General features: G+C 39.2%; 1 pseudogene; it reads right to left on the reverse strand.

The window, feature by feature from the left end:
- Positions 1-2,115: 2,115 nt before the first annotated feature.
- LOC145720542 (olfactory receptor 7A17-like) lies at positions 2,116-3,296 on the reverse strand (annotated as a pseudogene).
- Between the last annotated feature and the right edge of the window lie 9,342 nt (positions 3,297-12,638).

Here is a 12,638-nt window from a genome sequence, read left to right on the forward strand (position 1 = left end):
TGAACCATAGAAACACAAGTAGACATTCACACCTGACTCCAGATCCATGAGGACCCAATAAAGATCAGAAACGCTCCCCAGCGTATAATTCCATCTAATTGTAAAGGTATTATGATATCCCATTTGACAAGGACAGTCTGTTACACAGCAAGAGCTGACTGACACAATAATCAAACAGACATGAGACAGTTAGAATGTGTACTGCTTTTTATTTGTGGCATATAATCAGACAAGTGAGGAGAGCAGTCATGACATTCTGTTATACAAATTTATTTCCAGTGATTTTATGAACAAGTGACTATACGTGGGCTCCCTTCCAGGTCGCTGGGAGAGTTTGAAGGACATACACGTTTGTGCAGAAGAACTGGTGACCCTGAACCACAGGAATAACAGGACATTCAGCTCTCCTGTGAAGCATCCTCTGATCATGCAGGGGAAAGAGATTTCTTTGTTTGTTTTTTGTTTTTAAAGATTTTATTTATTTGACAGAGAGAGAGAGCATAAGCAGACAGAGGGACAGGGAGAAGCAGGCTCCCAGATGAGCAGAGAGCCTGACGTGGGGCTCGATCCCAGGACCCTGGGATCACCACTCGAGACAAAGGCAGATGCTCAACAGACTGAGCTGCCCAGGTGTCCTGGGAAAGAGATTTCTGAGCAGGAAGGAGGTACGAAATGGATGATGCAGATATTGTTCATTTGCCATCCCTTAGCATTTGTGACAAATATTAGGAAAAGGGAGTTATTTCATGTAACAATAGAGAGAGTCATATTAGCAGGTAGCATTGGAAGTTTTCAAGTAGAAACAGGAAGATAACTCAGTGGTAAAACATAGAAGACACTAAAGAATCTTTCACTGCAAGGAATAAATAAACCCCCTCAGTTGTGGACACCAATCTTCCATGCTTCCACAAATACATACACAGCATGAAAAAGAAATATTTTAGATAGTAAAAATATGGGTGTTTTGAAATGTTGCACCCTTGTATTTCTAAAAAGCTTTTTTTATTATTTTAATTTCCATGTAATTAACATACAGTGTTATATTAGTTTCAGGTGTACAACACAGTGATTAAGCAAATCTATACATTACTCAGTGCTCAGCATGATAAATGTACTCTTAATCCAGTCACCTGTTTCACCCATCCCCCCACTCACCTCCCCTCTGGCAACTACCACTTTGTTCTCCATATTAAAGAGTGTATTCTTTTGTTGGTCTCTTTTTTTCTTTGTTTTGTTTCTTAAATTTCACATATGAGTAAAGTCATAGGGTATTTGTTTTTCTCTGACTGACTGGTTTCACTTAGCATTATAGTCTCTAGATCCAAGCATGTTGTAAATGCTTACACCAAAATAAAAAGCTTTTCCACAGCAAAGGAAACAATCAACAAAACAAAAAGATGACCTCCTGAATGGGTGAAGATATTTGCAAATGACATATCCAATAAGGGGTTAAAATCCTAAATATATAAAGAACTTAAACAACTCAACACCAAAAAAATAATAATAATTCAATTAAAAAATGACCAGAATTCATGAATAGACATTTTGCTAAGGAAGACATACAGATGGCCAACAGACACATGAAAAGATGCTCAACATCACTCATCATCAAGGAATCGCACTCAAAACCACAATGGGATAATACCTCACTCCTGACAGAACGACTAAAATCAAAACCGCAAGGAACTTATTAATAAGTGTTGCTGGGGACGTGGAGTAAGAAAAACCCTTGCACACAGTTTTAGGGAATGCAAACTGGAGCGGCCACTGTGGAAAACAGAACAGAGGTTCCTGAAAAAACTGAAAACAGAAGTACCATATGATCGAGTAATTACACTCCTGGGCATTAACCTAAATAAAATGCATCCTCAGGTTTATGGTCATCTCTGACACTGAAAACATATGAGATCACTCTATTTATTCAAAATAAAGTTATGTGAAGGGCTTAGTGGGAATAAGAAGAATATGACTCATGATTATTCTTTTGGGAAATCTAGGGAAAATTTACATGGCATGATATAGTCATTTTAAATGAAATTATTTTTAAGAAATCCAATTTGCCCCACGTAAGATACAGAAATTTCCAGGCATTTGTGACCAAGGCTGGGGAAAATATTAGGATTGTATGAAAATGGACAACAGGGAAACTGTCCGTATATCAGACAGAGCAGAACATTAGTAAATTGAATTACTTTAATGTATAAAGAAGTGGGATTGAAAGAAATCGAAATTCCATGAAATAAACAGAAGGAGCTGATACTACTTGCACAGCCTGATCAAAGAACAGCAGTTCCTCGCTCTGTTCCTGGCTCACAGCCCTGCAATCACAGACACCTCTTCAGACCTAGGACGATTCACCCTTACATTAGTGGAAACCCAATGATTCTTTTAAGAGCCCTCTTTATGTCTCTGTTCTCTTATGTCTCTGTAGATGAAGGGGTTCAGCATGGGCGTGACCACCGTGTACATCACCAAGGCTATGGCATTTGAGTAGGAGCTCTGGGTAGCAGCAGAGCTAAGGTACGCTTCCAGGACCGTACAATAAAATAAGGAGACAACCGAGAGGTGAGATGCACAGGTGGAAAATGCTTTATACTTGCCCTGAGCTGATGATACTCCACTTATGGAGGAAACTATCTTAGAGTAAGAGTAAAGGATCCCAGCTAGGGAAGCACCACCCAACAATCCAGCTGCAAAATACATCACCGTGTCATTAAGAAAGGTGTCAGAACAGGCAAGTTGGATCACCTGATTAATTTCACAGAAAAAGTGGGAGATTTCCACCTCTCTACAGAAGGACAGCCACAACACCATTAAGCTTTGTATTAGGGAATTCAGGGTACTCACCATCCAAGACACAGAACCAGCAGTGCACAGTAGGTGGGTTTCATCATGATCAGGTAGTGCAAGGAGTGACAGATGGCCACAAAACAGTCATAGACCATTATAGCCAGGAGAAAGTTGTCCAGTCCAATGAAGAGTAGGAAAATGTATATCTGAGTGATACAGCCTTCATAGGTTATGACTTGGCTCTGAGTCTGGATATTCAAAGTATCTTGGGGATTGTGGTAGAGGTGAAACAGGTGTCTGCAAAGGACAGGTTGGAGAGGAAGAAGTACATGGGGGTGTGGAGGTGGGAGTCTGAGCTGACGGCCAGGATGATGAACAGTTTTCCAAACACAGTGATCAGGTACATGGAGAGGAAAAGCCCAAATATGAGGGGCTGCAGTTCTCATTCCATTGAAAATCCCAGAAGAAAAAATTGGGGAAATTTGTATTTCATTTCCTGGTTCCATGTGGTGAAGGTGACTTTCAGGAATGAGAGAAATATCATGACTAATTTTCATACAATCTTGCATCACTCACAGATTTGAAATGGTACATTTTATATTTTGCAGTCCAGAAATTTATTTTAATATTTTGTGTTTGGATATGGTCCCCTGTAGGAGATTCACCAATGTCATCTTTGTTATTCTATTTTTCTTCCAGTACTTTTCCCCCCAATGGATCGTGTATTCCACATGAGAATGAAAATGAGAATCTAATGAGAAATTGCTCTAAATTTCAACAATATTGAGTGCTGACCACATTTTAGGCATTGTCTAGGCAAGGAATATAATAAGGTGGTAAAGAACAAAAGTCCCTCCAATTCAGTGATGGGGCAAATAATAAAATAATAAAATTAATTAGCATTTCAGATGGTGACAAGTGGTTAGAAGGATAGAAGGATAGATTAAATAGGGCATTCTATTTTCATGGGTATTTAGGCCAATTCTGCAAACAAGGTGACACTGGAACAGAGACCTCAGTAAGACAGAGGGCTAGATGTAAGATTTTCAGGGAAGTGTGTGCTTGACAAAGGAATGGCCAGTGCAAATGCCCCGAGGAAGAAGGTACTTATTTCCAATGTTCAAGTCAATGAGGTAAAGCCAGTGCTGCAAGGGAATGAGCAGGATGGAGACTGAGAAGAGAGGCTGTCAGACATGCTGAGCTGGGAAGTGGCCTCTCTGATACCTCTGAACCCTTGAGGCACAGGGACTTCCTTGTCCACACTGCCTCTCCCACTGTATTCATCATGTTGCAAAGGCATCCCATGAATTGAACAAGATCCCCTTCTTAGTGGCCTCTCTTGATTGAGTTCTGACCCCTGTATTGTGTCACCTTGGAATTTATGAGTCCTGGCACCCTGTTGTGGGGGCTGCTCACACTCTATTAGTCACACACACAGGACACCGTGGCCTCCTGGGTTGTGTTATTAGCCTGTGTTTCTCAGCCCCCACCACCTTGATTTTGCTAGGAATGTATCCACCCCAAGTAGGCCATATCACTGATCTTTCCCCTGCAAAATGCAGAAATGCCAATTCTTAAGCCTCTGTGGACAAATAAACCTGGGGCTCCATATTGGGATAGTCATTTTCTGCTGTGTAAGCTCATATGGTCCATGAGATACTCGGAGGAAGAATAATTTTCTTTGATTTTGGCAACTCACCAGCTCTGATGGCCAGCAAAAATAACAAGAGAACAAAATAAAGTCTTCCAAAAGACAAAAATAGTGATATCTTTCTGTTGTCAAATAGAGTGCATATGAGAGAAAATGAGCAAAGGGATCAATTAACATTTCACAAAAGGAGCTATTACAAAATAACAAAGGTGGGCATTTGTAAACTCAAGCATAGAAAACTTGTTTTTCCTCTACTTCCTCCATCATTATTTGACCAATTCATTTTTATGAAGTTTGATAGGGAATGAGATTAGTTCCTTTATCCCTTCCCTTTCTTTCTTTCTTTTTTTTTTTTTAGGTTTTGTTTATTTCTGTAACTTCTACACCCAGTGTAAGGCTTGAACTCACCACCCTAAGATCAAGAGTCATTTGTGCCTCTGACTGAGTCAGCCAGGAGCCCCTCCTTTATCCCTTTTCTTGGGTGACATACTTTCATTGATATTCTTGGTTTTAGGGTATTGATCTCTTTTGACAAACCCAATGGGCACCTCTAATCCTCATTCTGCATTTCATTCTACATTCAAAGTCCTCCCCAGACCATGCTTTATAAATGCCGCTGAGGGATACCTGGGTGGCTCAGTGGATTCAGCATCTGCCTTCGGCTCAGGTCATGATCCCAGGGTCCTGGGATCGAGTTCTGCATCTGGCTCCTTGCTCAGTGGGGAGTCTGCTTCTCCCTCTGCCTGCCGCTCCCCCTGCTTGTGCTCTCTCTCTCTCTCTGACAAAAAAAAAAATTAAAAAAAAATTAAAAATAAAAAAAATTTTAAATGCTGCTGATATCATGACAGTCTATCTTTTTATACCTAATAACTTGCTTCATATGATTATGCCTGAGGACATGATGTCATCCACACATTTATATCATTGTACTCTGACCTCACTGTTATGATCTGGGATTCAAAGGTGCAGGGAAGGGGGTGCCTGGGTGGCTCAGTCGTTAAGCGTCTGCCTTCGGCTCAGGTCACGATCCCAGGATCCTGGGATCGGGCTCCCTGCTTGGCAGGAAGCCTGCTTCTCCCTCCCCCATTACCCTTGCTTGTGCTCCCTCTCTCTGTGTCTCTCTCTGTTAAATAAATAAAATATTTTTTTAAAAAAGAAAGGTGCAGGAATTCATCTCCTTTGTTCACTTTTGGTTATTTCCACAAAGATATGTAAATATATGTGCTGAATATGCAAACAAATCTAAGAACATTAGAAGTTATAGAATGAAAAGAATGAAGAGATAATTAAACCAGGTTAAAATGAGTAGTTTCAAGAACATATTTTCCCAGAATTAGGGTGAGGGTGAGGGTATGTCCCTTGTATTCTGCAGTTCAGAGACTTCTCCAGAGAATAAACCCCTGACTGCGGCTGGGGTGAGACCGAAGTTGGCAGATATCCACCAAGCTCGGCAAGGAAGGGATTTGGGACTCTAAATACTTTATATTTATTTTAGAAATAATTTTCAAATAGATATTCAATTGTTACTTCCGTTGCATCTCTACCTTCACACCCATGTTCAGAAATATTACCAATTATTTTTTTAGTTCTTATTTAAATTCCAGTTAGTTAACATATAGTGTTAGATTAATTTCAAGTATACAATATAGTGATTTAATACTTCCATACATTCACCTGGTGTTCATCGCTGCAAGTGGCCTCCTTCATCCCCATCAACTATGTCACCCATCCTCCACCCCCTGTTCTGGTAACCTACAGTGTGTTCTCAGTGTTTAGGCTAGCTCATGATCTCAGGGTCATGAGATCAAGCCCCCTGTCGGGCTGCATGCTCAGCAGAGTCAGCTTGGGATTCTCTCTCCCTCTCCCTCTGCCCCTCCTGGTCATGCTCACGTGCTCTCTCTCTCTCTAAAAATAAGTAGCTAAATCTTCTAAAAAATAGATATCTATCTGGAAGAATATGAAATAGGGTTCTCCCTCAGCATTCTACAAAAAAACCAGAGGGATTATGACCTCAGTGTAAAAGCAACCAATACAATATAGACAAACATCAAGAAAACTACATATAAAATTTACAGGTGGCCAAAATCATCTTAATAAAGGAAGAACAACAGAATAAGAAGACAGAAATATTTTTTTTTAAAGATTTTATTTATTTATTTGACAGAGACAGAGACAGCGAGAGCAGGAACACAAGCAGGGGGAGAGGGAGAAGCAGACTCCCCGCCGAGCAGGGAGCCCGATGCGGGACTCGATCCCAGGACCCTGGGACCATGACCTGAGCCGAAGGCAGTCGCTTAACCAACTGAGCCACCCAGGCGCCCAGAAGACAGAAATATTTTAATTAAATTTAAAAATTTTAGGATCAGGATATGTTCCAAAAGTTAATTGAGAAGCAATGATCTGAAGAAATCATTTGAAATGCCGAAGGGAAAAAAAAAAAAAAAAAGCAGGGGAGGGGAGGTAATATATGGCATTGTAATAATAAAGGCCAATCAGCATGGTCATCAAATGTCTGAAGTTTGCTGAAACTGAGGGATAGTTTAAGAAAAAAACAAACATCTCTATCACCAGCAGCCTGGGGAACAAACTTACAGAGCTGTTACATTGTTTGTGGTTGGAATTTTTAAACTGGTGGCCAAGGGGTTACTCTGAATTTGCTGGCAGGAAAGTGTTACAAGGTTGAAGGCAGAACTTGAAGGCAGCTGTGTTCTAAATACTGGCATTCTTTAACTCAGGGTTTCTGTCCTTGCACCATGGACATTCTGGCCACAGCCTGCCTTGGGGTGGGGGGTTTCCTGTGCATTGTAGGGTGTTTAGACATTCCTGGTCTCCACACACCCCTCTCCGGTGTGACAGGCAAAGCTGGCTCCAGACAGTGATCAATGACCCCCCAGGGGACAAAATCACACCCGATTACAACCACACATTGAGTGTAACAATCTCAACATACTTTTTCTAGCATTGCTATAATACCAATTTAATGATATATATATAAAAGACCATCAAAAGTGTGAGTAGCAGGGGTCCAGGATGGCTCACTTGGTTAAGCAGCTGACTCTTGGTTTGGGCTCTGGTCATGATCTCAGGGTTCTGAGATCAGGCTGCATGGTCTCCCCACTCACTATGGAGTCTGCTCGAGATTCTCTCTCCCTTTTCCTCCCCCTGCTCGCCCTTGGAGATTCTCTCTCTCTGTCTGTCTCTCTCTAAAACAAACGAATGAATGAATGAATCCTTAAAAAAATGTGTGAGTAGCAGTCACTCTGTGAAATTAACATTAGCACTGAATAAATTTATTAATTACTTAATCAAGTAAGCATTAAAGCTGTAAATTGCTCTGGGTAATATGGACATTTTCACAATATTAATTCTTCCAATCCATGAGTATGGTATTTCTTTCCATTTGTTCATGTCATCTTCAATTTCTTTCATCAGTGTGTGATAGTTATTGGAGTACAGGTCTTTCACCTCTTTGGTTAAATTTATTCCTAAGTATTTAATCTTTTTTGGTGCATTCGTAATGGTGTTTTAATTTTTTTTTCTTTCTGCTACTTCATTGTTAGTATGTAGAAATGTTACTGATTTCTGGGTATTGATTCTGTCACTTGCACTTCACTGAACTCGTTTGTTACTTCTAGTAGTTTCTTGGTAGAGTCTTTAGTATTTTCTATGCATAATACTGTGTCATCTATAAATAGTGTCAGTAATTTTTTTCTTTCCCAATATCGATGCCCCTTATTCCTTTTCCTTGTCTGATTTCTGTGGCTAGGACTTCCAGTACTATGTTGAATAAAAGTGCTGAGAGTGGACATCTTTGTCTTGTTCCCAACGTTAGGGAAAAAACTCTCAGCTGGTTTTCATATATGGCCTTTTATGTTGAGGTAGGTTTCATCTATCCCTGCTTTGTTGATAGTTTTTATCATGAATGCATGTTGAATCTTGTTAATGCTTTTTCTGCATCTATCGGATGATCATATGCTTTTCAGCCTTCGTTTTATTGATGTGGTGTATGACATTGATTAATTTGCAAATATTGAAACATCCTTGCATCCCTGAAGTAAATCCCACCTGATTGTGGTGAATCATCTTTTTAATATATTGTTGTATGTAGTCTGCTAGTATTTTGTTGAGGATTTTTGCATCTATCTTCATCAGGGATGTTGGCCTATAGTTCTCTTTTTTTTTGTGGTGTCTTAGTCTGGTTCTGCTATCAGGGTTAGGCTGGCCTCATACACTGTGTTTCTAAGCTTTACTTTCTCTTCTGTGTTTTGGAACAGTTTGAGAATAGGTATTAACTATTCTTTAAATGTCTGGTAGACCACCTGTGAATCCATCTGGTCATAAACTTGTACTTGCAGATGTCTTTTTTTTTTTTTTTTTTTTGGTTACCAATTCAATTTTGTTATTTATAATTAGTCTGTTTAGATTTTCTATTTCTTCCTGGTTCTGTTTTGGAAGACTGTATGTTTCTAGGACTTTATCCTTTTCTTCTAGGTTGTTGACTTTGTTGGCATATAATTTTTCATAGTATTATCTTATAATTCTTTGTATTTCTGTGGCATCAGTTCTTACATCTCATTTCTCATTTCTGATTTTATTTGATTGTGTCCTTTCTTTTTTTAATGAGTGTTGATAAGGGTTTGTTAATTTTGTTTATCTTTTCAAAGAACCAGCTCTTGGTTGCACTGATTTTTTTTTTCCATTTCTTTAGTCTCTGTGTCATTTATTTCTGCTCTGATCTTTATTATTTCCTTTCTTCTACTCACATTGGGTGTTGTTTGTTATTTGGGAAAGAGTATTTTGAATAAAAAATCAGTACCTGATAGTGATTTAGAGCAGGAATACCAAATGTGAATTGCCTTAATTTAATTTAATTGGTCCTATATCCATATAGACACTTTGCTTTCTTTCTAGTTAGAGATATTCCATCCCTGTTTGATGTGTATTAGCTATACCAGTGTGCTAGATCCTACCCACAGCCATGCTCCACTGGATGTTTTCCTTTCAACTATATCACTGAAGTATAACTATATATAATAAACTGCACCTATTTAAAGTATATAGCTTGACATTTGTGGTGAGCACAGCATAACATAAAAAGTTGTCAGTTGAACCACTATGTTCTACACTGGAAACTAAGGTAACATTGTGTGTCAACTACAGCTCAATAAAAAAATACTTTTAAATAAAGTATACAGTTTGATGCATTAAAGGAGTCACACAAAATTTAGGAGCACATTCTGAATTATTCTGTTTCTATGTAATTCCAGAAAATGCGCAATAAGTTTTAACTACTTTGTTCTGTAACTTATTAAAATTTAATGCCCGTGAGCCTCACTTTTCTTATTTCTAAAGATAACATGAGATAATAAAAGTAATTTCAGAGGGATATTGTGGGGAATAAACAAATGTGTGGTCATATTTTGTAAATTCCTATGAAAATGTTCAGTGGTGAGGGGTATGATATGTGTGTGTTTATACACATTTTTCTCCTAACTAAACATGGGTGCTCATATGCACATACATAGACTCATTATTAGGTGATTTTTCATGTCACAAGTAAACTAGAGAGAAAGTGGGATAGGATAAGAATGAAAAGAATGAACATTTGGATTAAGGTGAAAGTAAAAGGATGTAAAAATTTGATCACAAAGATTTAAGATAGAACAAGTATCTTTAAGGATTGAATTTCTCTACCTTAGTGCCTGTAAGTCAGAAAGGCTCATGGCAGCGGAGATTTTCTGTACCAGCTACTGGGGTGGAACAACTCCAAAGTGACTTCAGATTTCTTTTTCTACTTAAAGTGGGATTTCAATACCAAATATCCTTATCCAAGAAAAGATAAATGAATAAGACCCATGGCTGAATTTCATTTCCCTTGAACAAAGTGTTATTTTTTTTAAAGATTTTATTTATTTACTTGACGGAGAGAGACACAGTGAGAGAGAGAGCACAAGCAGGAGGAGTGGGGGAGGGAGAAGCAGGCTTCCCGCGGAGCAGGGAGCCCGATGTGGGGCTCGATCCCAGGACCCGGGGATCATGACCTGAGCTGAAGGCAGATGCTTAATGACTGAGCCAGGAGTCTGGATTAGATTTTTACTGTGGTTGTAACAAATTACCATACTGCTGCCTTTAAACAAATCAATTTATTTTCTGATAGTTCTGGAAGTAAGAAGTCTGAAATAAGTCTCCCTGGGCTAAAATCACTCTGCAGAGAAGAGTTCACTCTGGAGGTCTGGGGAGAATAGCTTTTCTTGCCTATTGCCGCTTTAGAGCACCTGTACTCTAGGCTCAAGCCCCCTCCCTTTATCTTCAAAGCCAGCAACATAGTATCTAAAATCTCTCTGACTCCAAGACTTCTGCCTCCTTCCTCCACAAAGGGAGGACCCTTGTGATTTATTGACCCAGCTGGATAATCAGAATAACTTATCCGAGGGTCAGCTGACTAGCAATGTTAATCCCATTTGCAACCTTAATTCTCCCTTGCCATGATGCAAGATGTATCCAAAGATTCTGTGGATTAAGAGGTGGAAATATTTTGGCGATGTTATTCTGCCTCCTAAAAGTCTTTTTCAGAGGTATATTTGATGTCAACTCAGGGGCCTTCACTCTGGAGGATCAAACACATAATTTATTTCAGATTCTAGTGTGAGTACTGAGACTTTTCTTTCAAAACCACACATGAAGAGAATCACATGGCTTATTTATTAACATCACCACAAAGCTATAAATCCAGAGATGAATTGGGACCTCCACACAGAGACTTTCGTCTTATAGACCCCACCTAGGTGAGGCTGAGAGCTCAGCAGGTTATTTCAGGAAAGGAGCAGAGAGAATGGAACCTGAGCGTTTTTACCCGAGGTCACTTGGACTAGGTAGACTCATTTATAATTATTTTATATAATGTGTTCAAAAGAGAAGTGTCCATTGGACTCAACAATACAGGCATCATTTTTGACAATGTGTGGTGGGACTGGAAGTACCATTGGATGAAACGGAGGAAGGGAATGGGGGACCTAATGTGGTTCCAGGCAAATGAGAACATACCCAAGGAGTTTTGCAGCTAAGGGGAGCAGGAAAACAGATTATTAGGATTGGAGGTGTGTGTGGTGAGCTTTTTAAAGTTTAACTTATTTCACTTAGCATAATACCCTCCAGTTAGATGTGGTTCATATACATAATGGAATATTATTCAGCCATCAGAAAAGTTTTGTCTTTAAAATCATTGGTGAAATAAGTCAATCGGAGAAAGATTATTATCATATGGTTTCACTCATATGTGGAATATAGGAAATAGCACAGAGGATCACAGGGGAAAGGAGGGAAAACTGAATGGAAAGTCATCATAGAGGAAGAAAAACCATGAGAGACTCTTAACTATAGGAAACAAACTGAGGGATGCTGGAGGGGAGGCAGGTGGGGGAATGGGGTAATTGGGCGATGGGCATTAAGGAGAGCACGTGATGTGATGAGCATTGGGTGTTATATGCAACTGATGAATTACTGAACCCTACATCGGAAACTAATGATGTGGTATATATTGGCTAATTGAATTTAAATTAAAAAAATTTGGAAAAGCCTTTTATTATTTCATCTTCAAAAATCCCCTTCTATTGTCATACATTGTATATTTTCTGTTGTAAATTGTGGGTTTATTCCCTTTGCATATATTTCTAGAGGGATATTCAATCCGTAAACTGTCTTGACATCATAAAAATACCACTCCTCTCTTGTTTAGAAACATTGTTATTTTCCTGCATTGTTAATTATTCTGGGCATCAGGGCATATGAACTGGGGATAACATGCTGCCAGAACCAGGAAAGCTTTTTGCTCATCACAGTCTCTCAGGGACACCCTGAGCTTATTAGATCTCTTTTACCTCTTGTGTCCATTTCTTTCCTCTGTGTTTTGGGAACCTCTTTTTTATTTTTCTTTAGAAACCAGACACAAGATGATCATATTAAAATGGAGCCCTGTGTTTCTATGTCCTTGGGAGGTTTACTAACTAGAATTTAAGTACTACTTGCACAGTCTTCAGGGTAAAGATAATCTGATGTTGACAGTTTGCCTTTTATCATTTCTTTCAACATTATTATGACTGAGGGAAAGAAAACCATGGTAGTGGGGGGTGGAGCAAGATGGCGGAGGAGTAGGAGACCTGGATTTCATCTCCTCTCAGGAATTCAGCTGGATAGGGAT

Source organism: Leptonychotes weddellii, chromosome 1, assembly GCF_054177405.1.
Source record: "Leptonychotes weddellii isolate Sample4059 chromosome 1, ASM5417740v2, whole genome shotgun sequence".
Classification (NCBI taxonomy): Eukaryota; Metazoa; Chordata; class Mammalia; order Carnivora; family Phocidae; genus Leptonychotes; species Leptonychotes weddellii.